This window comes from Durio zibethinus, chromosome 6 (genome assembly GCF_047325235.1).
Source record: "Durio zibethinus cultivar Kanyao isolate XHJ-2024 chromosome 6, ASM4732523v1, whole genome shotgun sequence".
Classification (NCBI taxonomy): domain Eukaryota; kingdom Viridiplantae; phylum Streptophyta; class Magnoliopsida; order Malvales; family Malvaceae; genus Durio; species Durio zibethinus.
In genome coordinates this window covers 28,398,394-28,426,326 of record NC_143167.1, presented here as the reverse complement: position 1 = coordinate 28,426,326, position 27,933 = coordinate 28,398,394, and the positions used below count along the sequence as shown (strand labels likewise).

Genomic DNA, 27,933 nt, shown 5'->3' with positions numbered 1-27,933 from the left:
TCTAATACTAGCTTTTTTAACGTATTTGGGAAGGTGATAGCCAAGTGTAGAAAAAGAATGACACATTATTTTGATCCTTTCACATTTTTTTCACATTTGGAAAGGTAATGGTTGAAGTTTTTTTTTTTTAATAATAAACAGAAGATTTCTATTTGTTTATTGGAGTCTAAAAGTATAAAAAAGAAAAGAGAAGGAAATCATCAGTTAGGTCAAGATTAGGACATGTTTAGGTTACCAAAAATTTTTGTATTTTTGGTTTGAATTAATTAGGTTGGTATCTTTATTCCATAATAGTATGCATGGGAACATTTTACCTACAAATTTTTTTAATTACAATCTTTTAATTAATGAATCATAACAAAAAATTAGGTAAGGATTTATCATTTGAAAGTGTAAATTATATATATATATATATATTTTATAAATCTTACATAATACTAAATTATATTTGATTAATTTTACTACAATAATGATAAAATGATATACTCTCAAATACATAAATGTATTTGTATACCCAAAAATATGACTCTGATCATGAAAAGATCTTTATGTCTAACATACTTTTCATATGAGGAAAGCGATTCAGGAAGATATTCTCAATAAACAAGATCCAATACACTTGATACTCGAATTCTAAGTTTAGAGAAATACCAATCTTTAAAACTTAAGAATAAATTAAAACCAGAAGATATCATGCTGTTAAGTCCTTTCGTAACATTCAATAGTCTGATTAACATATATATCATCTAAATTAATGCTCAATTGATAAAATGAGAAACCACTTTAATTGTAAGACTTTATAATGAAGCATCCACGCTACATCTTTGGCCAACTCCCACTAATTCTTTATTTAGTTTATTTTCCCCTAAATTTTACTTTACACTAATTTTAAACCCGTACGAGGCATGAATATATAATTATATGTCAAAATTTAATTATAATATAATTAATAAACTTTATATAAAAATAATTTTTTTAAAAATATACATACAAATAGACATTATTTATTTTAAATGAAATAAACATGTTGACATGATTATGTTTACTTTTCAAAATACATAAACTATTTAAAATATAAAAGTTCATTTGAAATGTTGCATAAAAAATTAACTTTTCAAAATGTTCTACAAATTTTCAAATATAGAATGAATAATAATATTAGAAAAAAAAGTTAATAAATTGGTGAATGATAGAAAGTTATAGTCAATTCATATAAAATAATAAAGCATATTCAATGTATTTAAATAAATTCACATCGTCCAAACATACTCATGTAAAAAACATAAAACTTAATATAAAAAATGAAAAAAAAATTATATGAAATTTAACAAATAACTACAATAGAAAAAAATCAATTAATAATACATACACCTTTTAATATAAAATAGTATTTTCTTTTATATAAAAACTAAAATAAAACTACATATATTCATATTATTTTGGATAACTAAAAAAATTAGTTAGCCAATTTAATAAGACAAATATGCTATATAAAAATAAAACATCAAATCAACTGTAACTTCTAAAAAAGAAAAAAAAAATCCACTATAACATAAAAAAGAATACGAAATCTCATTTGTAACTCAAAAATTACCCAAAAAAGAAAATCAATCAAATATTTTTGATTGATGCTCTAAATTTGACAAAAAATGTCATACTGAAAGCATCCTTGGTAATTCTTATATAATTAATGAGCTTTACTTTTATATCCTTCTCATTCAGCTTCTAAATTTTTTGTGTAATGTGGGTCTTCTTTTGAAATTTTTGTTAGAGAAAAATTGCAGAATAACAAATAATCATAGAAAGAATCAAATCAAACCATTAAAAACCACTAAGCTCCCTAATCAAAACAAATAATTAATTTTTTGGACCTATACAATAACATGCTATTTTTTAACATCAACTATGTATAAACTTTGGCTAAAACGACTTGTATACAAAATCAAGTTGCAATAGATTTTTAAATGAAGTACTTAAGGTATTTTATAATATAAAAGTTAATACATTAATTTAAAGGAAAAATATATTTACAAAAATAGAAGACTAAATAAAAGAAATAAAAGAACATATTACAAATAATAATAATAATAATATTTACAAAGTCATAATCTTTCACCACCCTTTAGAGCTTATTATAAAATATAGAAAATTGGTGTAAAATATATATAAAAAAAACAATATTTAAACAATGTTTCAAGAAAAAAGAAAAAAAAAAAGAAGAATACAAATGAAAATTTTTTTACAACAGATGTTGTATTTGTCACCTTTGTCATATCATCATTATATTTATATATAACACATATATACTCATAAATGTTAAATCACAAAGATTGAGCTATCAATCAATGATTTATTACAATGAAAATTTTCTATCTTCCTTAATTTTTTTTTTGGTCATTCAAGGGGGGTAGAGCCTTACATTAAGGGGAAGGGGGAGAGGTTGGGGTTCGAACCCTAGCCTTGATGTCTTCTTTAAGACTGTCTTAGCCATTAAGCCAAGCAGCTGAAAACTCTATTTTCCTTAATTACATATTATTATGAAGTTTAAATTTTAAATACATAAGTTGACATATCGATCAATTCTTTCTATTTTTATAGTCAATCACCCAAAATTAAGATAATGTAAGTATGAAAAATTTTAACAAATTAAAACAAAAATTGAAGATATTGAATGTTCAAGAAGACTTTTGTAAAAAAATAATTAAGAATTATTCATAATCAAAATGTTTTTGAAAACTAAAATTAAAGCTATTGAATAGTTGATAATTTATTGGATAGAAATTGAAAAAATTGTTGATTAAGATCAAAACATATAATATCATTTGAGATTATTCATGAATAAAATATTAGTTTATATATATTGACTTATTTGGTTTTTTTTTGTCAAAAGTTAATATATTAAAGCGATTATATATATTAGATTGTTTTAGTAAATTAATATATTTATATAATTATAAATAGCTATTAGAAGATATGTAAAATATTGATATTTATAGAAGGCAAGAATATTGATATTTAAATAATATAAATGTAATTAATTTTGCCATAACAAATTATTTTAAAATAAAAATTTATCAAGTTAAATCCATTAATTAGAGGATAAATGGCATTTATTTATGACATACCACATGTCAAAAAAATTAAATTATCTATATAGAACAAATTCCCTTTTTTACTAATGGTTTTGTCTTTTATATACTTTATAAGATATAAAATTAGTAAGGTGTTTAAGGTATTTCTAGTGCTCCAATTAGAAGATATGAAAATAAATTCATGAGTAATTAGCTTTCCATTTATTTTTTTTAATTGTATTATTAACCAAGTTAATTGCAACATATTTATATAAGGTAAGAACATTGGGTATTTAAAAGAGAATAAATGGAATTAATTTAGCTTAACTAATTACTCTTTAAGTAATAAAAATATTTCAAATAATTAAAATGCATTTATTAAAAGAAATATGGTAATTTTTTAAATCTACCCACATGCCAAAAATGTAGCTTTTCTAAGTAAGATTATTTCTTTCTTTTTTTTTTTTTATCTAAAACTTTGTCTGTTATATATTTATGTAAATTAAGTTGACTAAAAACTAAAAATTGAAGTAATAAAAGTAATTTATAGAATGTATAAAAATTATCATTTAATAAATTAATAATATTTTATAACAATATATGTTAGAGTGCTTAAAAAGAAAAAAAATATTCTGATGCCCTAATAGAAGATATGAAAATATATTCATGAGTAATTAATTTTTTATTTAATTTAATTTAATTTAATTTATATTATTAATCAAATTAATTACAACTTATTCATATAAGATATGTTCATGTAAGGTAAAAATATTGGGAACTTAAAAGAGAATAAATTCAGTCTTTAGCGTGGCAAAAAGTCCCAAAACTCGGCGAAATTGCACCACTCTCCAACCGAATTCGGTGCGTTCATCTTGCTGACCAATATTACACGTGTCGTCCATCAAACAACTAGCATTCCATCCGGAATATCAAAGCGTTTTGCCTATAAATATGACAAAAAAGAGTTAATCTCTCCAACTTCAGTTCTCCCCTGAAAAAGAGCCAACACAGAGTAGCGTGAGAGAGAAAAGGAGCGACCTGAATTTTCTGGAACACAATAAATAAAAAAAATGGGAAGAATATTGAACATAGTATTCCTTGCAGCTATTGCTATAGCGACGATGTTGCAGAGCTCGTCGGCACGGACAACTTATGTTGTCGGGGATGCTTTAGGTTGGCTTGTTCCCCCAGGCCCTGCCGTTTACACCATATGGGCTGCAAACAAGACTTTCAGAGTTGGAGACACTCTTGGTAAGTATCAGAAAGGGAAAAATGAAAATTTCGGAAACTTGTTTCTTCTTTTCGTTTGTTTTTTTTCCCTGAACGAATTAGAGCCGCAGAGGGCCGAAGATAACAATTTTAAGCATGATCTGGTTATGACATGTTATTGTGAAATTTTGTGCAGTTTTTAATTTTGCTACTGGAGCACACAGCGTGGCTAGAGTCACAAGAGCGAATTATGATGCTTGCAACGCTGCTAGTCCCCTTTTTTTACTTTCAGAAAGTCCTGCAACTGTTACCCTCGATGAAACTGGGGATTACTATTTCCTCTGCGCCTTTCCTGGCCACTGCAGTTTAGGTCAAAAGTTCGCAATAAACGTTAGTGCTGCGGCTTAGTCTTCTGCTCCTCAGCCTTTAAACCCTGTTCCTCAACCTTCTTCTCCTGTTTCTCGACCTCTACTCCTGTTAAAATAAAAAAAATAAGAGATGAGAAATAATAAAAAATAATTTTAATTTTGAGGTATCAAAAATATTTTTTTAATTGCATTTATGTTTATAAAATATAATAAAATTTTAAATTCTTCAATCAAAAATAATAAAAATGCTGAAATATTTATTTATGATGAATAAACAAAAATAAATTTATATTTAAATGGTTATGATTTTTTATATAATTATAATTTTATAAATAATAATCTGTTTATATTTAAATAGTTATAACCGTTTATCATATAATAATTGATATTATTCAAATAAAATTATTTAAAATATGAATAAAATTAATATCAAAATTATTATTCATCAACACTTATAAGAAAGATCTCAATTCTTCTTGTTGAAGAGACATTACTTTCATATTTATATAGATAAAGTTTTCATTATATCTCATTTATTTTAGACATTTAAATAATAAACTCCATTAAGAATATAAAAACTTATTCTTCTCACGTAATAGATTGCATAAGTTTTTAAATTTTGAATGAATTTTATTAGTACTTAATAAACATATAACAATAACTTATTTTTACTCATTAAACTTTATAATTGAGGTTACTAATTCTAAGTTAGGTTCCCATAATTAGTGTCTAATAATAAGGGTTTAAATCCATTCTATTTATAATACTACTAACTAAATATCTTGAAATTTAATTTTCTTTTATAGTAATTACCTCAACTTGAGATTGAATCTCTAATATAATCATTTTAGATTAATATATCTAAACTTTTTATTTTGTTTATCATTTATATGCTCTAGACATTATTACCTCGCTCTTGTCATTTTAAAAAATAGATAGTATTGGTTGTGTCCATAACTTTATACTCATTAATATAAAATTTCAACCATTTTATTTTTACGCTTTTATATATTTTAATATAATTATTCTTTTAGTACAATTGAATAAACTTAATGAATAAATCAAGCTATTTTAGTCTTTTTTAAGATATTTAAAGATTTTTTTTTATTTTACTTTAATAAGTTGTATTATACTAAAGTCTTACAACACTATGGTGATAATTTTTATTTATTTTGATTCTTAGCACCCTACTATGTGCAAATATGCATTCTTTTATTAAATAATGTCCTATTCAATTATCAAGATATTATATATACTTAATAAAGTTACATTTTTATCTATCTTTTCACTATTTAATGGTTGCTTTTGTTTAAGTAGAAGGCCTCCAAATTCATCCATAGTAAAAGATAATAAATATATTATATCTTAATATTTTTTTTCAATAAAAGTTCTAAAACTTTTATTTCAGCTCAATTTGAGAGTATGCACCAATCCCTCAAAATTAGTAAACTCTTGCTTTTTATAGTCTTCTTTTGAGACTTTCATTCCAACTCTTGGATATTTAAAAAGTATTTGATTATGGACACTAAAGCTATATCCATCACAATTCATGTCATTAAAAATAGTTAAAATTTTATGTATAACCATACAATATGATAAATTTTGTGTCCAAATTATAAAATAAATGAATTTTTTTCACCCAACATATAGAAAGCATTTTAAAAATTTACAAAGAATTATATAACTTCTCTAATTGAATTGAAATTATCTTAGATAATATGTTTATTTCTTGTTGATATAATATAATATAAATAAAATAATATATATGAATCATGCATTATTTTCTTGTCAATAAAATGCAATCATGGAATATGGACCATAAAATATAATTTTATGATAAGAACTTATATACTTACTCTTTTTGTGAAAAGATTTATAAATTCATAATTTCTTTTATGACATAAAATAATTCTTGAGAATTTTATCATTTTTATTTGATAATCATGGTTTTACTAAAATATAAGAAGACTATAAAAGATTCATAACTAAAGCTAACAAGTAATCCATGTCCATTTTTTGCTTATGACCATTCAATACCATGATCAAGAAAATCCACATATAACATACCATAAAATCATAAATCATAAATTAAATAATTTAATTCAAAATTAAAAGATTAAAAGAATAATTAATAAAGAAAGTAAAATTTAATGAAACTCAAAGTCTCTTATGAATTATTAATCATCAATTTGTTTATTAGAATATAAAAACTATAAAGATAATAATGAGAAACTCATCTTGTATTTAATATTTATTTCACCAAGAAATTATTTGGACAATTGAGGCTTTTCATGCTTATTTCAAAAGTCAAATTTGCTAATTTTGCCAATTTCTTTTCCTTATATTTTCTTCATGCGAAATATGAATTTCATAGTTGCTCTTAAATTATTAAAAAAATAAATAAGAGAAGCGAAACAATATAAAATAATTTTGGCTTTGAGGCGTAAAAAATATTTTTTTAAAGGTAATTTTACCGATAGAATACAACAAAATCTCAAACTCTTCAATCTAAGGTAATAAAAATGGTTATATTAAAAGATATTTATAATGAATAAATAGGTATAAACTTCTATTTAAATTATTATAACCTTTTGTATAATCATAATTTTTATGAACAATAATCTATTTATATTTAAATAGTTATAACCATTTATCATATAATAATTATTTTTATTCAAATATAATTATTTAATATATCAATAAAATTAATACAAAAATATTATTCATCAATAATTAAATCTTTTTATCCAATATGAGATGCACTACATTTTAAACTACCAACACCTTCACTAGCTTCTACTCCTTAGCTTTTTGCCCTTGCTCCAGCTTCGCAAACTAGTTCTTCCTCACCAATCTCTGCATCAAACCCAGCTCCATATAGGTCACCAGAGACTTAACACGATTGAAGACACATTGGGTTGGACTTTTCCTCCTACTGGTGCTTTAGCTTACCAAACATGGGCTAATGGCAAGACCTTCATGGTTGGAAACACTCTAGGTAAGGACTTAAGAGTAAATATCTTTTATGAAATTGAAACTGCATAGTTTTTAAGTTCTTCAATATGATTAAAACACAATAATTTAATTCTAACGTTGGTTTTAATCTCATCAATTGTGCATGCAATTTTCAACTATACCACTTGATTTCATGATGTGGCCGAGGCTACCAAGAAAGCTTATCAACCATGCAACACGAGCAACCTACTTTCTAACTTCACCACTGGACCAACAAGAATCACTCTCAGAACCCCAGGCACGAAATTCTACATTTGCTCCTTCCTAGGCCATTGCACTACTACTCCAAAGCTAGTAATCACTACAAGGGTTTTGGTTTTTAGTAGTATTTTTTTTATCGTTTAGTGGCATTTATTAAGGCCATTATAAGGTTTGCGGCATTTATGAAAAACACCACGCAGCGTGCTACCGATACATGCGTCACGGTAAATAACAGTGTTTTCAAAAAAATACCTCAATATTAGCGACGTTTATATATGAAACATCGCCCTTTTAGCAGCGTTTATCTCTTTGATACGTCGCTACTTTAGAGGCGTTTGAATCTGAAAATGACTCAATATTAACGATATTTGTATCTTGTAGTAGCCGCTAATTCAATGACATTTTTATAAGAAAAATGCCATTGCATTGACGACATTTGTAACAGAGAATGCCGTTACTTTAGAGGCATTTGAATCTGAAAATGCCTTAATATTAGCAGCGTTTGTATCTTGTTGGTGCCGCTAATTCACTGACGTTGTTATGAGAAAAACGTTGTTGCTTTAGTGGCGTTTCTATAAAAAAACGCCACCTAACTAGCGGCATTTACTAGAAAGAGTGTCGCTATACAAACGCCACTAAGTTATTCATTTAGAGGCATTGCCTAACGCAAATGCCGCCATTATGTAAAAATGTTTTTTTTTTATTTTTTATAATAAATTTTATTTTCAGTAAAGAGCTTAAATTCAGAAACTGAAATTAATATTAACTTCACTCATGTTTAAATATACATCTAATTAATACAAAGTTTAATAATTAGTATAATAACATTCAAATATTTTTAATAAATTAACAAAATAAAAAATTAAAATGTATGAAATGAATGATTGCATACATTTTGCTAGCTGCCAATTGATGAAGAAAATTTTTTACTTTGGTCACTAGCGTGCTCAAGAACCTACTGAATAATACCATATAATTTTTAACACTTCATTGTATGTTTTTTTTAATTTAAAAATTTTAATATTTACTAAATATAATACCCGAGTTGGTGGAGCACCAAGATCATTTTCTGAAAATTATTGTTGCATAAAATTCATAAGATGATCGAGTTGATCATGCAATTACTGAAATTTTGCACGCTCTAGCTCTATTTTAACACGTTCTTCTTCAATTTTGGCACGTTCTTGTTCTTTTTATGCTTTCTTTTACTAAAAATGTTGTTGCATGGTTTGCAATTCTCTTCTCAATATTGAAATATCTTACAAAGATTGACTTGCTGAGAGTGTAAATTATGAAGAGTTATATCGATAGCAGGCAGATAGTGTTAGACCCAATCCAAGGCCTCGGACCCGTCCATGCCTTTCTTTTTCAGCAACTTCTATGAATATCCAATTTTCATTTCTTGCATATTGAGAGAACCTTTAGATGCTACTTCAATCTCAGCAACCATTTTCTCTTTCGCTTTCTCCTGTGAATTTGTCATATACAACTATCAAGTTTAATGGTTAATTGATTATATGTTAAAAAGAGTAAATATTTATTTTATGTTAAAATCGATGATAAAAATTATCACAATTTCTTTTGTTTCGACATTTATGTAAGATCCATCTTTTTTTTTATGTGTTACGCGAAAAAGTTTTACACATCCAATTGTACTGCCCATCTCATTCTCCTATAAAAAAACATATGTTATTTTATAGGATACATATCAACCGTAACTTATTTATGCATATCAATTATGGCAATCAAGTATTAAAATTTTGAATAATTTTAATCTCATTTATTTATATTTTGGTCCTGTAACAACACAATAGTCTTAAACATACATAAAGAATAAAAGCATTTTGGGCTTTCACACGTATCGATCATGGAGACCAAATTCAATTAATTTTTTTTCAGTTTAATATGAATGATTGAAGCCATTCAATATGTTGAAAGACATCTAAAATTTATTTGTATATTTACCTTTTATATAAAAAAATATTCTCAAACAGACATAACGGATAACTTTTTCTCTTATATCAATCATAGAAACTAAGTTCAATCAATCGGACAAGCTTAATATCAAGTATTGAAGCTATCGAAACTATTAAAATACAACAATAACAACAACCAGATATTAAAGGTGTAAATATACGTAAACAGTAGCATTTCATACATATCATCTGTGTAATTAAGTTTAAAACTTTCGATAAGTTTAATATTACGTATTGAAACAATCAAATCTATTAAAACAGAACAATAAATGTTAATTTGCATATTTACCTTTTAACGACAGAAAAAGTTCATTCATTGGAATAAGCTAATTATCATAAACTTACGATTTCTTTTTGCTTTCTTGCAAAACTTTTTGATCCACTTGTGTGGCTATATTTATGTTGCTTTCTGCTACCAATCCTAATCTGTTCTCTTTTCTGTCATAAAAAATAATTACATATATGATAAAAATACAAATATTACTAACTGAAACCATCAAACACTTTCATCATTTCATTCTATTATACAAAGTTATAAACTAGTACCTCTCTTTTTCTTGAGAATCAAAATCTAACCAGTTGTTTATATTATCACCTAATCACATTACAGGGTAGATTTTGCATCATCGCCTTTACAGTAGTATTTCGATCGAAATACCTATTCTTCAAACTATGCTTATAATCTTTCCATTCTTTCCCAATGACTTAAGCACAAATGAAGTTGGTATTTCAAGTACAAATCTTGATTGTAATAATACAATAAAAAAATTTGAATAAGTAAACAAAATGTAAAATAAAAAATTTGAATATATGTAATTAATTATACTAATACCTCAATAAAGTTTAACGCATTGGCCTTAACTTCTTCTGGAACATTATGCCATGTTTCATAATGAATAGACAATTTCATTCCATTACGGGCTTGCATGCCTAGAAATTCAGCCAATAGTTGAGCCTCTTCACCAATTGGTTGCCTATCAAAGTTTGTAGACACTACAATACGCTCGTTAGAAGGTAGGGCAAACAATTCCTTTAAAGTTGTCTAGCCTCTGGTCCTCTGTTGACCATTGTTATCAACTGCAACAAATATAAAATATATTTGTAAAATCGTAATACTTTTATCATTATACTCGAATTCTAAAATTGGAGTATATCATACCTGTATTCAAATTTAAAGCATAATCAATTGATAAGGTACTATATAAACCTGGACCTCCCGTATTGCCAGATCTAATATCAATTGAAGGGTTAGAAGTGATAGAGTTAGATCCGACAATACGTTTATTTGCCTCCAAAGGATTCAATCAATAACCAATATCTATAGGTGCCACAGATGGTTCTGAACTAATATCTCTAATATATTTTTCTTTCAACCTACTTCTTCGTATTGTAGCTTAACTACATCATAAAAGCGAATATAAAAAAAATGTTACTTCAGAAGATATATAAAGACATTGACAATTTAAGAAATCAAAACCTACAATATATGAAGAATATATCGATTTAATTAAATCAAAATATAATGTATGATTTAGAAGACAATAATTATACAATAGCAAATGTGACATTATTTACATACTATTATTTACTACATTATGTCTTATACATTCGAATTACAGATTATTGATGCATGAAATCATGGTTCGTAAATGTCTTCAATAACATCTTCGCGGACCCACTGAGCGTAGGTACTAAAGATATTCTCATCCAACTCAATGATGTCATTAATCATGCCATAATAGTCAACATTTTTCTCTAAAGGGTTTGTGTCACTAGCACTAGTATAGCTAGCAGTTGATGAAGTCACAACAACTCCTGAATTTTGTATACTTCTAAATCTCTCATGAGATTTTATGTGAAATCTAAATTCATTAATGATGAAACTTTTGTGTTGTTTCACAATCCGATTCGGACCTTGTGAAAGACACTTCACCTCTTCACTAACAAGCCTTTCACTCCAAACCTATAAAATGGAATATATATATATATATATGTTATTAATGTTATTTTTACCATAAGCATTCTATGTAGATAAAAAATAATGGGAAGTATGGCATTATTTACAGTTGTTCCTAACCATTCATGAAAGTTTTTAGTGAACAACTTATCAAGCTCTCAAGGGTTTGATCATTGATAATGTGCAGGATCTCTCAAATTATTTTTATACTCACTATAAAGTATCATGATAAAGTATTAACAATAAAAAAAAACACAATAAATTATGCCTATTGTAATGAATAATTTTCTTGCTAAACAACTTACGTGTGAAATGATTTAATTGAGTCATGATGAAAAAGAACATATAGATATGCTTGTGCCCAAGATTTATCAGCTTTGCTTATTGGTTGTCCGAAACTTTGAAAAAGATAATTGTAGGCCAAGTCTATATGCTGCATACCAACATTTCTCGAAGGTCTATTAAATCTTGTTTCAACATCTTCCAAATAACAAGAACAAAATGTCATACACTCTTTTGTTAAATATCTTTTAGTAATAGAACATTTCAAATAGTGTTTGTTACGACAATAAAACTTTAACCTCCTCAAAAACCTATAGCATAAAACATTAGTCATATGTTATTTTAGTATATTGGCTTGATAATCAATAAAAACGTAATCAATCTATTAACAAATAATACCTTTCAATAGGATACATCCATCGATAATAAACTGACCCACCGACTTTTGGTTCATATGAAATGTGGATAACTAAATGCATTATAATAGTGAAGAACTTTGGAGGGAAGATCTTTTTTAAATGGCATAAAGTAATCGCAGCTCGATCTTGAACTTTGTCAAGCTCTTTCACGTTCATACATTTCTAACATAGAGATTTAAATATATTACTCAATTCAATTACCACAGAAGTCATTTGCTTTGACATTGATAAACGTAAAGCAATTGAAAGTAACTCTTGCATCAAAATGTGATAATCATGTGACTTCAATTGAGAAAGTTTTTGCTCTTTCATATTCACACATCTTGATATATTTGACACATAGCCATTCGAAACTTTGACATTTTTCAAAACCTTGCAAAACACATATTTTTTAGCTTTAGAAATCCTAAAATAAGTAGCAAGCAATCGATATTTACCATTAGAAAGCAACATCGGATGAAGGTCTGGGCGAATCCCCATATCAACTAGGTCAAGTCGACTCTTTAAGTCATCTTTGAATCTTCTATTCACATTGAGAATTGTCCCAATAAAATTTTCATAAACATTATTCTCTATGTGCATCAAATCAAGGTTATGACGTAATAAATTATATTCTTAATAAGACAACTCAAAAAATATACTTTTTTTCATTACTCATACTCATTGTAGTCATCTGCTTTATTTTTCTCTTCATCACTTTGAACATTAAGATCATCAACTTCTGTATGACTATCACCAACTTGCATAATATGAGACCAAACACCTTCAAAGATGTCCTTCACTCTTTTCCTTGATGGAGTCATTTTTTCATATGTGAAATTGATATTTTTTAACTTTGATAAGATATTAAACCTACTAATGGATAAATGCAATCTCCTTAACTTTTTAGTTTCATCAAAAAGATATTTTTAAAATCTAAATCAATGATTATCATCTAACCATAGATGATGTCCCATATAACAGAACTTCCTACCATTGTGTAACCACGTCAACCATGTCTGTGCAGCACAACATGGATAAGCATAACGACATTTTATACTTTAACCAGATAAATTCACATAAGCAAGAAAATCATTGATAGTCCACAATAAAGCAGCACGTATATTGAAGTTTTTTACTTTTGATGCATCATAGGTCTTAATTTTTTTTCATAATTACTTTAACTCTTTAATAAGAGATTGTAAGTATATGTCTATATCATTATCCGAACCTTTTTTTTTAAGAATTATCATAGACAATATAAATGACTGTTGCTTCATAGCAATCTATGGTGATAAATTGTAAGAAATTAATACAATTGGCCAAGTGCTATAAGAAGTATTCATCATTTTGAACAGGCTGAATCCATCAGATGCCAGTCCAAGCATAACATTTTGATGATCATATGCAAAGCCTGAAAACTTAGAATTAAATGACTTACATGCTAAAGAATCTGTAGGATGCTTCAATGATCCATTATCCGTCCACTTTTCATGAAGCCACCTCATTGAATCTACGATTTTGAAAGACATATAAAGTTGTTGAAATCTTGTTATTAGTGAAAAATAGCGTAAAATCTTAATAGGTTTCTTTTTGACACATACCTCATCACCATCATCATTTAACCTTTCATCGAAGTTTTTGTCGACCCAATGAAAAAATACCACACAAATGACAAGATTTTTGATTTTTTGTTCCTCCCAATATAACATGCAATCATTGGGACAACTATAAATTTTCTCATATCCGAGACCTAAATCCTTGATCATCTCCTTTGATTCCTTGTAAAATTTTAATTTTTTGCAAAAGAAAATATTTCTTTCATAAACTGTAATAATAAAGTCAGAGAATTTTTTATCCATCCACATAATCATTTCAAGTGAAAAAGACGAACATAGAAAGATAACCTTGAATGCTTCAATCCTTTAAAAAGTTATTCATTCATCTCCTCAAGCAACCTATAAAACTTTGATGCTTCTCCTCTAGGTTATTGGTCATGTACACCTATCCTAGGTTCACCAAATTCATGTATTTCAACATTGGACTGATTAAATCCTTCATTTTAGGGAGAAAGATTATGAAAATTTTGGTTATGAATGTTAAAAGCATCTCGCAACACACATTCAATGTCATTTGCTATAAAAAGATTAAGTTGGTGATGAAAAGCCTTTGATGTTGAAAAAACTGTAGTGAAAGACTTTAACAGTAGTGACTCTCTATGAAAATACCAATTAACATATCTCGATAGAAATTTAATACAAATTAAATGCTTATAAACAACTTGACACATTTGCCACTTGATATTACCACATTTCATACATGGGCATAATATCATATTATCTTTACTTATATTCTCAAATACAAAATTAAAAAAATTTTCCACTTTATCTCTGTACTCTTGACTTAATCTTGACTTTTGCATCTAACTCTTATCCATTTATTAGTTGTTACATTATCAGACCAAATGTATATAAATAATTAATATGAAAACGAACATGTACAATACTTAAGTTTACTATGTTTTAAACAAAAGATAATAACAAGACCAATACTTACACAAAATGAGAACTCCTTATTATGAAGTTATTTATCAGCTACTAGATATTATGATTGTTAAAACTCTGCTGCTAACGTAGACAGTACCCAAAAGTATTTGTAGTTAGGGTTGACATAAGGTGAAATAAGGTGGGTTTTGGAAAAAAAAATTTCACCAAAAAAAAAATTACGAATTTCAAAAGCTAAAGGAATAGTCGAATGAAGTAAAAGCTAAAGTCAATAAGTAATGAATAGTCAAATAGGGTTCTAAAAGATAATGCTTGAATACTAAAAGTGAAAGGAAAGGGAAAGTAAAAATATACTTGATCTAGAAAGAAAAATAGTATAATAATAAAGATGAAGCTTGAAGTTGGTGATTGGATGCGTTAAGTTTGAAAAAAATTTTATTGGACAGGATTATTGAAGGCGTTTACTAACAAAAAATGCCAACAATAATTCCCTTCTAAATATTTTTTGAATATATTATAGGCACCTTGAACATATTGCCACACAAATTTTAACACGGTTATTGAATATGTATATCCAAGAAAGGTGACTTTAATAATTTCTATCACAATTTATAGATAATTAGTTAAGGCATTTGCAAATAATTAGTGAAGGTATTTTTTACGTTAACGGCTTCAATAATTTGCTTAACAAAAGTTTTTAGGATTATTAAAGGCGTCTTTTACTATGAAACGCCTTTAATATACCATGATGATTATGGAAGGCATTTATTCAAAAAAACACCTTCAATATACTTTTAAACTTAGTAATACATTACTGAAGGCATTTGTTAATAATAGATGCCTTCAAAATTTTTTCATTAAAAATTTTAAAAATCATTAAAGGAGTCTTCTACTGTAAAATACCTTCTATATACTGTCACACAAATTTTAACACAGTTATTGAAGGCATATTTCTAAGAAAGATGCCTTTAATAATTCTTATAACAATTTGTAGATAATTAGTGAAGGCGATTATAGATAACAATGCCTTCAATAATTTTTTAAAAAAAATTTTTTTGAATTATTAAAGGCATCTTTTATTATGAAACACCTTCAATATATCACAATGGTTATAGAAGGCATTTTATTTGAAAAGGCACATTCAATATACCTTTAAATTTAGTAATCAATTACTGAAGGTGTTTGTTAATAACATACGCCTTCAAAATTTTTCCACTAAAAATTTTGGGAATAATTAAAGGCATCTTCTACTGTAAAATACTTTCTATATACCATCACACAAATTTTAACACGATTATTGAAGGCATATATCTAAGAAAGATGCCTTTAATAATTTTTATCATAGTTTGTAGATAATTAGTGAAGGTGGTTGCAGATAACAACAATTTCAATATTTTTTTTAAAATTTTTTTTCAGATTATTAAAGGCGTCTTTTATTATAAAACACCTTCAATATACCACGATGGTTATGGAAAGCGTTTATTCGAAAAGGCACCTTCAATATACATGTAAACTTAGTAATCCATTGTTGAAGGCATTTGTTAATAACAGACGCCTTCAAAATTTTCTCACTAAAAATTTTAGAAATCATTAAGGGTGTCTTCTACTGTAAAATACCTTCTACATACCGCCATAAAAATTTTAACAGTTATTGAAGGAGTATATTCAAGAAAGATGCATTTAATAATTCCTATCATAGTTTGTATATAATTAGTGAAGATGATTGTAGATAACAACGCCTTTAATAATTTTCTTAAAAAGAATTTTTTAGATTATTAAAGGCGTCTTTTATTATAAAATGCATTCAATAATTTGTTATAAACTTTGGAAATCCATAATTATTAAAGGTGATTTTTTACTGAAAATGCCTTTTATAATTTTTAAGAATTAAAAAAGGTATTTTTTTTTTTATAAAAAATGCCTTTAATAAGTTGGTTGGACAATTTTAAAGGCTTATAATTAAAGGCGTCTTTTTTGTAAAAAATACCTTCAATAATCTTCAATTAAATTTTCAGGTGATTATTGAAGGCTTTGTTTCATGAAAATGCCTTTAATAATTAATTTTATAATCATTTCCCTGCCTTGAACATAAAAATTTACAGAGGATCGGTACATGAAACGATTGAAAGTTGCATTATTTAACCAAACAAACCAAACCCTTAAATACATTTCTAGCAAACCATTGGTTTCTTTCTCCCATTCATCGCCACTGACCTTTAATAAGTCCTCGCTGTGAATCTCTGTTTTAACCGATAAGTCTTTTTTTTTTAGTTTACTGTATTATTTACAATATTCAATAGAGAAAATTTTTTTTGGTTCCTTAATATTAACATATGTGTTTATATATTTTCATTAACATCACCGTTAGCATAGTCATCCAAGATTCTATTCATACTGCAAGTTATTGTTTCTATGTAGTACGCATTAAATATTGTAGTTTGCTAAACCTTGTTGACTGATATTATATTGTCGAATGGTATTATATGATATTGGGGGTCTGAATCATATTTCATGCTGAATGGTTTGTTAAACTTTATTTTCTGATATTGTTTTGCTGAATGGGTTTAAATGAAATTAAGGGGCTGAATCTTATGTTGAATAGTATTTTTGAGTGATTTGTGAAGAATATGTATGAGCATATTACTGAATGATGTGCTAAATGTTGTTTCTGTATATACTATGGTATTGGTTGTATTAAATTAAGTACAATGACCAATTTAAAGGGCCATATTGTGTAATTCGTATAATTATGATCAATATTACAAGTATTATGGACTCCAAACAACATCATTCTCCTTCTAATGAACATGTAAAAGAAAGAAATGTAGGCCAAAAAAGAAAGAGAAGGGGTCTAAATAAACAAATCAAAGTGATTGATACAAAAATTCATGTTGACTTCAATCAAAGTGGGTAGCCTGTGTCGGAAGGAGCTATCAAGATGGCTACTCATATTAGAGCCATCGTCTGTCGGAGGATTTCAATTACGTACATCGATTAGCGATGAGTTTCTGATGATCTAAAAGATGAGATATGACAGTCTGTTGTGGTATGTTTATTCAATTATTTCATAAAATTTGTTAAATGATCATTTAATTAAAATTCAATGTGTTGATACTAATTATGTTAACTTATTTAAGAACGATTCGATGTCTCAATTAAGTGTAAAAAGATTGTATTGCAATCTGTTGAGAAAGCTTTTAGAGACTTTAAAAACATATTGATAACCCAATATATTTTACCGCTGGCTGGTGAAGGTGATGTTTTGGTTATTCCACCTGTGACATATGCAAATGTCATAAGTGTTGAAGATTAGACAAATTTTATTCAATATTGACTTTTAAAAGATTTTTCGGTACACAAACCCATTACCAAAATGGTCTAAATTTATAAGTCTTTATGCAATATAGCCTTTGATCTTCATATGTGATTGACATAATTTTTTAATTTTGTAGAAAATCAAAGAATAACATCGAAATATTCAGGCCAAACAGCAATATCACCATCAGACAGTAAGAAAATGATATGTAAATGTGAAGTATGAGCTTGTATGTATTCACACACTTATTTTATACTCATTAATGAATATTTATGAACATTCATTTCATACATTCTGATTCTTTTATTACAGTAATTTAGTAGGAATCAGTGAGCTCAAAAACAAAAATTTCTAGATGGGATGTCTGGAAACAAAGACATCTACGGAAGGATGGATCCTTCGCAGATGAAGCAACCGAGGAAGTGGCCAAAAAGATTATATGTATAACTATTTTTTTGATATAATGTATGATTGGCATTATGGTTATATGCATGAGTGTATACTAGCTTGTGTAGATTTGTTCTAACAGCCTAACTTATTATTGTCTTTTAGGAAGATTATGCTGCCAAAGTAAAATCTAATGAACTGGCAACCCAAAATGATGAAGATCATTTGTCTTTAGCACTAGGTGCTAAAGAAAGGCTTGGTCGGTTCATGGGGTTGGTAAATTTATCTTGCCATCAACGTATTTTGGTAAATAATAAAAAACCCCACGAATGAGAAATGCACAATATGAAGCAATAATTAAGCAACAACAGCAACAAATTAATAACTAGGAGCAATGCCTCAATGACCAATAACAAAAACTTGCTACTTTGGAGTCCATATTGGCAGCAATGCAACAGGTTATGCCAATAGCCCGATCTTATAGCATCATTCCCGTACGAGAAGCTTCCGTTGCAAGTAAGAAAGTGATCCTATCATCCACTACCACCCAAGAAGTATGATATTGTTTATAATTTGAATATTAATTTGTTTATTATATTGATTAATTTGATTTTAATACTTATATTTCATTAAATATTATAGAAGGATGTTCAGACTCAAAGTATAACCCTTACCTAGGCTTTCATGGATGAGTTAACAAAATATTCACTAGAGCATTTATCTGGCGAAAACTTCATATCCATTAAGTCTGAGGAAGACTTATTTGATAAACAATCATTTTCTTTCATTGGTGTGGAGGAGGTGAAAGAATTTTATGAAATGGATGAATTATCAGCTGTTGAAATCGTTGCTTATATGAGGTTAGCTTATAAATATAAATATGCACATTCAATATATAGTAAGTTAGTATTAGGGTGTAATACTAACCAGCAATGTTGATTGTTATCATGTAGCTTCCTATATAGAGAGCTGAAAAGGAGACAGTTGACGAACAGATTTAGATTCATTGACCCCAACTTCATTAGTGAGCAGAATGGCACAGTCATGTATCATGCTAATCATGTGATCCTATGCATTAAAAGATCAGCTGATTATTATTTACTCCCGTATAATACGCAGTAAGGTATATTTCAACCTTAATTAGTCCAACCTGCTCTATTCTATGATCTGATACGTATTCTAAGTATATCATTGTTATTATTTTACAGTCGTCATTGGGTGCTTATTGTGATTGATACCAAATCCTTAACGCCATACCTTCCTAATTCAGTTAATCCAACGACGATGCTTAACCTCGATATTGAAACTTTTATAAAGAGGTATTACAATACTTTATTATATTATATATGTTTTATTTCTTCATAAGTAATTTTATTTATGTTTCCACTAATTTTTTTCTTTTCAATTTAGGGTAATATTTGCTTTCAATAAGAAGATAAAGAAACTGAAATGGGTGTCATTATCGGTAAATGTGAAATATATTCTTTTAATACTGAGTTTGTGTAGATAAATATTTTTTAAATCGACTCAATTTAATTTTCAGGTACCTCGTCAACCCGGTAATACTGAATGTGGATATTATGTCCTTCATTTTATGCGGGAGATAGTGTTACATGATTTTATGATCACACCATTCAAGGTTACTATAAATTTCATAAACTTGTTATATATTCAAAAAAATAAAATGGTACATTATGTTCTCATTTCTTAACATTTACTTCTGATTTTTTTTTTAGTGGGAGGGTAAAGAAAGCTTCACGAAAGAGGAGTTGGATGAAGTCCATAAAGAATTGTGTGATTATGTATTGTTATTTATCAATGTTGATAAACCTTCAGGTTAGACATTGTTGGTTGAATGTAATTATATATGGAACAAATTGTTATAATGTTTTTAACATGCCATGTTGAATGAAAACTTTAAGTTTGTATATTGGGGGTATTGGTTTAATATTATTGTTATACTTAATATGAATACACTATGTATACTTGATAAATTACTGAGTATGATTATTTCAAAAAAGTATATTAATATGACAATATTATTAGTTTTAATTTCGGATGTGTGGTCAATTTATTAAATACAATAATGTTCATTATGTAAATTCCAAAATGTAATTCATAGTATCAGATATATAAACCAAATGTTTTCTGGGCATAAATATACAATTGACAGCAAATGTTTTTTTAGGCATAGACCCACAACTGACTTCACATATACTGTATCAAATATGTTTTTTTATACGATTAATGAAGGTGTTTTTAGCAAGAAAACGCCTTCAATCACCCCCAACAGAAAATATTAAAGGTATTTTTTTACCAAAATCACCTTCAATAATCCCCCCAGGAAATTATTGTGTGAAATATTAAAGGTATTTTGGACAAAAAATGCCTTCACTAATACCAACTAAAAATTAATCGAATGGATTATGAAGGGCGTTTTCCTACGGGTAACGCCTTCAGTAATCTCTAACAAAATGTTTATGAAAGCGTTTTTGGATATAACCGCCTTCAATAATCCGACCATTAAAATTTATCGTTAGAAATATTAAAGGCGTTTTGAGCCAAAAATGCCTTCAAGCATCCAATCTAAGTTTTGTCTATGAAATATTGAAGGCATTTTTTACAAAACTGCCTTTTAAAATCACAAAAAATTTACTGATTAGATTATAAACGGCGAGTTCGATCAAAAATGCCTTCAATGATTGACTCTATATTTTTCCTATGGATTATTAAGGGCGTCTCTCCATGAAAAACGCCTTCAATATTCTATGAAAATTTTTTTAAAGCAATTGGTGAAGGTGTTTTTGCCAAGAAAATGCCTAGAATAATCAATAACAAATAATCTGTGCAAAAACCCAAAAAAATGCTAAAGGACGGATCGAACCAACAACTTTATAGTAAACATCCGTACGATCCAAATAATTTGATAAGCTTAATATTGAATGTATTTTTGAACAAAATAAATTCAATAAGCCTGCAAAATTTTTTGGTCTAAATATTAAAGGTGTTTCTTGTAAATAACGCCTTCATTAATCTCATACAATTTTTTATGATGTGATTATTGAAGGTGTTGTTGGCCAAAAATATGCCTTAACTATTCACTAAAATTTTTAATAAAAAATATTCAAGGCGTTTTAATTGAGAAATACCTCTGATATCAAGTCTTGGGTGACGTTTATAAGTAACAACGTCGTTATTTAAATATTTAGTAGCGTTTGGATAATAAACGCCTGACGTTTTATAAAAACACAAAAGTTAATGGTGTTTGTAAGTGAAAAGCCACTATAAAACTACCGCTAATACGTCATTTTGCTGTAGTGAATCAAAGTCACAGGTAGCTCCACAGCGACCCCACCATCCTTTTCCTCACCCTCACCCTCACCCTCAACCTCAGCCCCACCTTCACCAATCGCAACACCATTATCCTATCCACCACCGTTCCCCCACCTCCACCACCTCTTCTTCCCTATCTCCCACAGGAGATAATGATGGTGCCACCCCACTAACGCCAAGCTACGCAACAAAATCTCTAGGTGTTGCTGGTCTCTCCGTTACTTTCCTGTCCTTTATTGTAGCTTTCTTCATGTAACTAAAACACAGTACTAAACTAGAATTAGTGTGAGATAGATGGCATTCATTTTTCTGCAATGTCTTATTTGCCATACAGTTTGAGATTTTGATTGCAATAAGGAGAATAGAACAGTTTTGAATATTTTGCCAAGAATTCGTGAGGGTTTTGAATTATACTATTGTGATTGAAGTCGCTAATGCGATTTCAAAAATTTCAACCTCTAAATAAGTAAGCTACTCTCTCTGCTTTTTCTGCTCCTCTCATGGCCGGATATAAATGAGAAGAAAATTGAGAAATGCGGATTTGACACGGTGCCCAAAGACTTCTATTACTAGCATTTTTAACATATTTGGAAAGAAGATAGCCAAGTGTAGAAAAAGAATGACACATTATTTAGTTCTTTTCGCCTTTTCTTTTTGTTTTTTTGGAAAGGTGATGGTTGAAGATTTCCTTTTTTCTTTTTTTTTTTAATAAACAGAAGATTTCTATTTGCTTATTGGAGTCTAAAAAGTATAAATGAGAAAAGAGAAGGAGATCATTAGTTGGGTCAAGATTAGGACATGTTTAGGTTACCAAAATTTTTTGTTATTTTGTTTTGAATTAATTAAGTTGGGAATATTTTACCTATAATTCTTTTTATTATAATCTTATAATTCATCAATTATAATAAAAAAATACAGAAAAATTAATGACAAAAAAGTATTAGTTTTATAAATATTTTTATGAACTCTATATAATGCTAAATTATATTTGATTAATTACACTGCAATAATGATAAATGATATGTTCCCGAATATGTACATCTATACAATCTATGTATGCCCGGAAATATGTCTCTGATCATGGAAAGACTTATGACTAAGATCCTTTTCATATGAGGAAGCGTTTTAGGAAGATATTCTCACTAAGCAAGATCCAATTTGCTTGATACGTGAATTCTAAGTTTAGAGAAATGCCTATCTTTAAAGGTTAAGAATAAATAAAATAAAATAAAATATGCTGTTAAGTCCTTTCGTAATATTTAAGAGTAGAGTCTAACTAAGATATATATCATTTAAGATCATGTTTAGTATATAAGATTATATTAGGATGGGATAAAATAATATTATGAATATGATTAAATTAAATAATATCATTCTATCTTATATTTGATATGCATAATGATTAAGATAAAATAATTTATTTGTTGGTTAAAATTATCTTTTTTTAAAATCTATATAATTTAAATTATTAATATAATTTTTAAGGGTATTATAGGACATATAAATTTAATCTTATAGATTAAAAAAAAATTTTCTTTACTTTGAAAGAATTAAATAATCCTATATCAAGATGATATTCTTTTTTGTAATCCTATCAATTTCGATTATATATAAACCAAATATAACATAAAATAATTATTATATTATTTTATTCATTATCTTATGTACCAAACATAATCTAAATTAATAGTCCATATTGATGAAATACAACTTAATTGTAAGACTTAAACACACGAATAAACTAACAACTACAATTCCACTAAGGGTGGGTGAATTTTTTTTTTTTTTGTAACTATATTTTTGATACATAGAATGGGTATAACTAATGAGAAAAAAAATTTTTGTTCAAAATCAAAACCACTATTTTCTCTTGATAGCTCTTTAACCACTTAGCTATTTTTAATTATGATTAAAGAAAATAATATATGATAAAGGTGGGTAAGGTTTTTTTTTAAGTAAAAAGTGGATAGGTTTTTTAAATAAATAGTTACCTTTTATTTAGTGAGAAGACACAAAAATCTTTAATTTTATATCTGTTATAATAATTTTATTTGGTTTTTATGTACCTTCCTTGATTAGATTTGTGCCGTTTACTCATTTGACTTATGACTAGTAAAGATAGATAATAAAATATAATTGTTAATAGAATATTAAACTTTTAATTTTAGTAATTAAAATTTAATTCATGCTTCAAATACAAAGAGGAAAACTAATAATAAAATGTAAAACTAACAATAAAATAAAAATACGCAAAATCCTTAAATATATTATATATTTGCATTAAGACTGTAGTTTTTTTTTTTTTTTAAAAAGAAAATAACACTCAAGGAAAAGAAAGAAAAAAAAAACAATATTCAAAATCAAGAATCAAAATAATTGGACAAAAAAATTAAGAATGCAAAATAGAAAATGACAATAATGGATAAAATTCAAATCAACAAGAATGATATCAACGCCTCAAATTAAGTAATTACCTTTTAAAATGGCAATATTAGAGGGTAGTCTCAAGAGTCAAGATATATATTTAAATTAAATTCATAATTTATTTGAATTAAAATAATATTTTTAAATTTAATAATTTTGATATAAGGGTTTAAAAAAGTTTAAGAATTACACTAATATAAATGGATTTATCTTTATATATATATATATATATATATATATACACGAGGAAAGAACAATTTATACATTGTAATTATTTTTTAATTTTACATCTTTTTTTAATTATTGATTTTAATAAATTTAAAGATGAAAGAAATAAATAAAAATTAAAAATAATTAAATCTCGTCCATTTATACTAATGTAATCCATATATATATATACACCTAATTGTGAGCTAAGTATGTCAAGATAAAGGGTTAAATCCAACTGACATATTTCATATTTTATTAGGAAAATAAATCTTAGTTTTTAATTTTTCTTGAAATTTTCCGTTTTGAAAAAAAATTGGAACATAATTCTCACATCATCGGTTCAATACTGGATATGTAGCCTTTCGTAAAGAAGATGATTAATATTTATAAGGCTTTGATAATTAAGGGTCGCTTGTGTGGTATAAAGATTATGTGAGCTTAATTAGTTTTGCACGCACTTCCTAATTAACTAGTAGCTTCTAATGCTTTTTTTTTTTTTTTTGGCCAGAAGCTTCTAACGCATTTAGTATTTCTTTTTATTTTTTGGTAAATAATATAAAACAAATGTATAATTAGATTGTTCAAACTGATTATGTTAATGGGTATGCTATGGGATGAGTAAATCATTCATTGTGTTTTCTAAATTTTTATATTATATTCATTCACATATTTATATCCTATTAATATTTCAAATATATTTTCATCTCTACTAATATTTATGGTACGAATAATTTTTGTATTCATAACTTTTTTAAAAAATAAAAATAAAATTTTATTTTTTATTTTTTAATTTTTATCTTATACATTTATATAATTTTGTTTTGAATATATATATATATATTAATATATATTTTAAATAAAAATATATTAATTTTAATTAATCTAAAATAAGATTTTATGTTATTTAACAAAAAATTTTATTTATTAAACATGTATAAATATATATAAACAATGAGGTACAAGAACAAAATGGATATTATATTATCAGTCCTCATATCTTATAAAAAAAATTTAAAATCATATTTATTTTCTTTTCTATTTCTAAAATTTAATATTTATTTTTGTCCTTATTAAGATAAAAAATCAAAATTTTCATAAATATAAGTAAATTTGATATTTCTAATTCAAACTCTTAATTAAATTATACCGTAAATAATAAAAATTACCTTTTGTTGTGTAAATATAAAAATAAACCATTTTTAAAGTTAGAAATTGAAATTAATTATTTATATTAACACCAATGATCTTACTATTTGAACTAACCTACCAATACTATTTTCCAGATTTTTATTTTGTGTATTTACATTTTCTTTTAATTTTTTATTTAATTATTTGTGTTTTTTATTTTGATTTCCACAAAAAAGTATTAAAGAGGGAGCTAAGAAAATCTAATGCGTAATTCAATTAAGTGGAGTCGTGTCATGGGTTTTGGCCAACAGCGGCTCACGTCCCTTCTGACCGAGTAGATGTAGTTTACTTTCGGAGGTTCACGCACTTCATAATTTCATTTTAATATTAATGGATATTTTCAGTTTTATTAAAATATAATATATTTAAAGATAATTTTTTATATTAAATTTGATATAAAATAATATTAATTAATTTAATTAATTTTAATAAATTAATTTATTTTGATCGATATTATGAAATATAATTTATAATTTACAATTTATAATTTATAATTTAATTATTTTTAATTTAATAAAAATAAAATAATTGATAAAATAATTCTTGCACGTTCAATTTTTTTAATTTTTAAGTGTAACTTATTTTTTATTATATTTTATTTTTTCAAATCAAAATTCATAAGAATTTTAATTTTTTTCAAGAAAATATTTGTGCTTTCTCTAAAATTTAACAATTCTAAAGCCAATGTTAATTTTTTTTCATCTCTTTATTTTTATTTTGATATATTTTTATATAAAATGATTCATTTAAATATCATATAATTAGATTAATTATTTAAAATATCATGATAAATTGATGACATTATTTTTTATATTTTTAAATTTATTAATTTAGTTTTTGAAAATATCATATATTTATTTTGTAAATTGCTAATAATATTATTATATAAATTTATGTATATTTATAAATATATTTATATTAAATTAAAAAATTCAAAATAATATATCAAATTAATTGATACTGATATATTAATAATTTAAGAAAAATCAAAACATTAGTATTAAATACTTTGACACGCATTCCACTGGTAGGTAGAACTATTCCTCCTGTAGAATTGCAGACATCCAACTCTACCTTTCACACTCTTGTCGCCTTACGTGGCCCGTTCCAGTTGAATTATGAGATTATGAATTGCAGTGAACTTTCAGACAACGAAAAACTACAAAAATTCGTGATCAATGCATAAATTTTTTGTTTTTTTGAGTTCAAACTCGTTGAAGTTGAAGGATTATTTTTTATTTCATTTGGGTTCATTATTTTTTTTTATATCAATTTGGTCCGTTATTCGTTTGGGTTATTTTATAAGTTAAAGTGATCAATTCATAAATATATTTTTTGGATTATTGGTTTTATTTAGGAACCAAATAAATTCCACCCTCATTTTTTTATTATTTTTCAAATAAACAGAATTTGGATGAAAAATGTTGATGTGGGAAACCGATCCTGCTGGAATATGTTGAAACTCTCTCAGAATGGAAATGAGCATAATTTCCTTGGATTCACACTTTAAATTTCAATCGTTAGACCGAGCACGTAGTGCGTGAAAATCCCGATGTTTATTTCCTAGTTTCCAACTCGAAAATTTGTCAGAAACGTCAAAAAATTGATATTAATATTTAAAAAATAGAGATCCAATTACAATATTTTTTATTTTTGAATTTGAATCAAAATAAATATTTTAAATCTTATTCATTTTAATTTAAAAATAAAAATAATATAATACTTATATTAATATAACTGAATCACTATTTTATGCCCGTTGAAAAAAACCATAATAAACTTTTTTGAAGTCCCTGTATCGCAAATACTGTCAGAAGAATAGGAATTCAAGTACCAAAAAATCATGGTTAATTTCCAGGAAAACAACATTGTCTCCACTTCTAGAAGTACAAACAACTATGAAGACATTGAAAAACATCATCTGCCTAACAACCTTTGTCAAGACTTCTAGATTTTCGAAAGCATTGAAGGTAGCCACCCAAAATTGAAAGAAAAGAATATCTTTCCTTGCACAATGCACATCTTTTTTCAAATGTAAACGCCTAAAGGTTGACTTCGTGAATTTATATAAGTGCCTAACACTTCTTTCTTTGG

At 26.5% G+C, this 27,933-nt stretch overlaps 1 pseudogene across 1 annotated transcript; it reads left to right on the top strand.

Moving 5' to 3' along the window:
- Positions 1–4,045: 4,045 nt before the first annotated feature.
- Positions 4,046–22,905, top strand: LOC149518538 (blue copper protein-like; annotated as a pseudogene). The gene is made up of 5 exons (XR_016343351.1): positions 4,046–4,322; positions 4,477–4,756; positions 7,488–7,646; positions 7,773–7,957; positions 22,003–22,905. The product of XR_016343351.1 is annotated as a blue copper protein-like (transcript).
- The last annotated feature ends 5,028 nt before the right edge of the window (positions 22,906–27,933 follow it).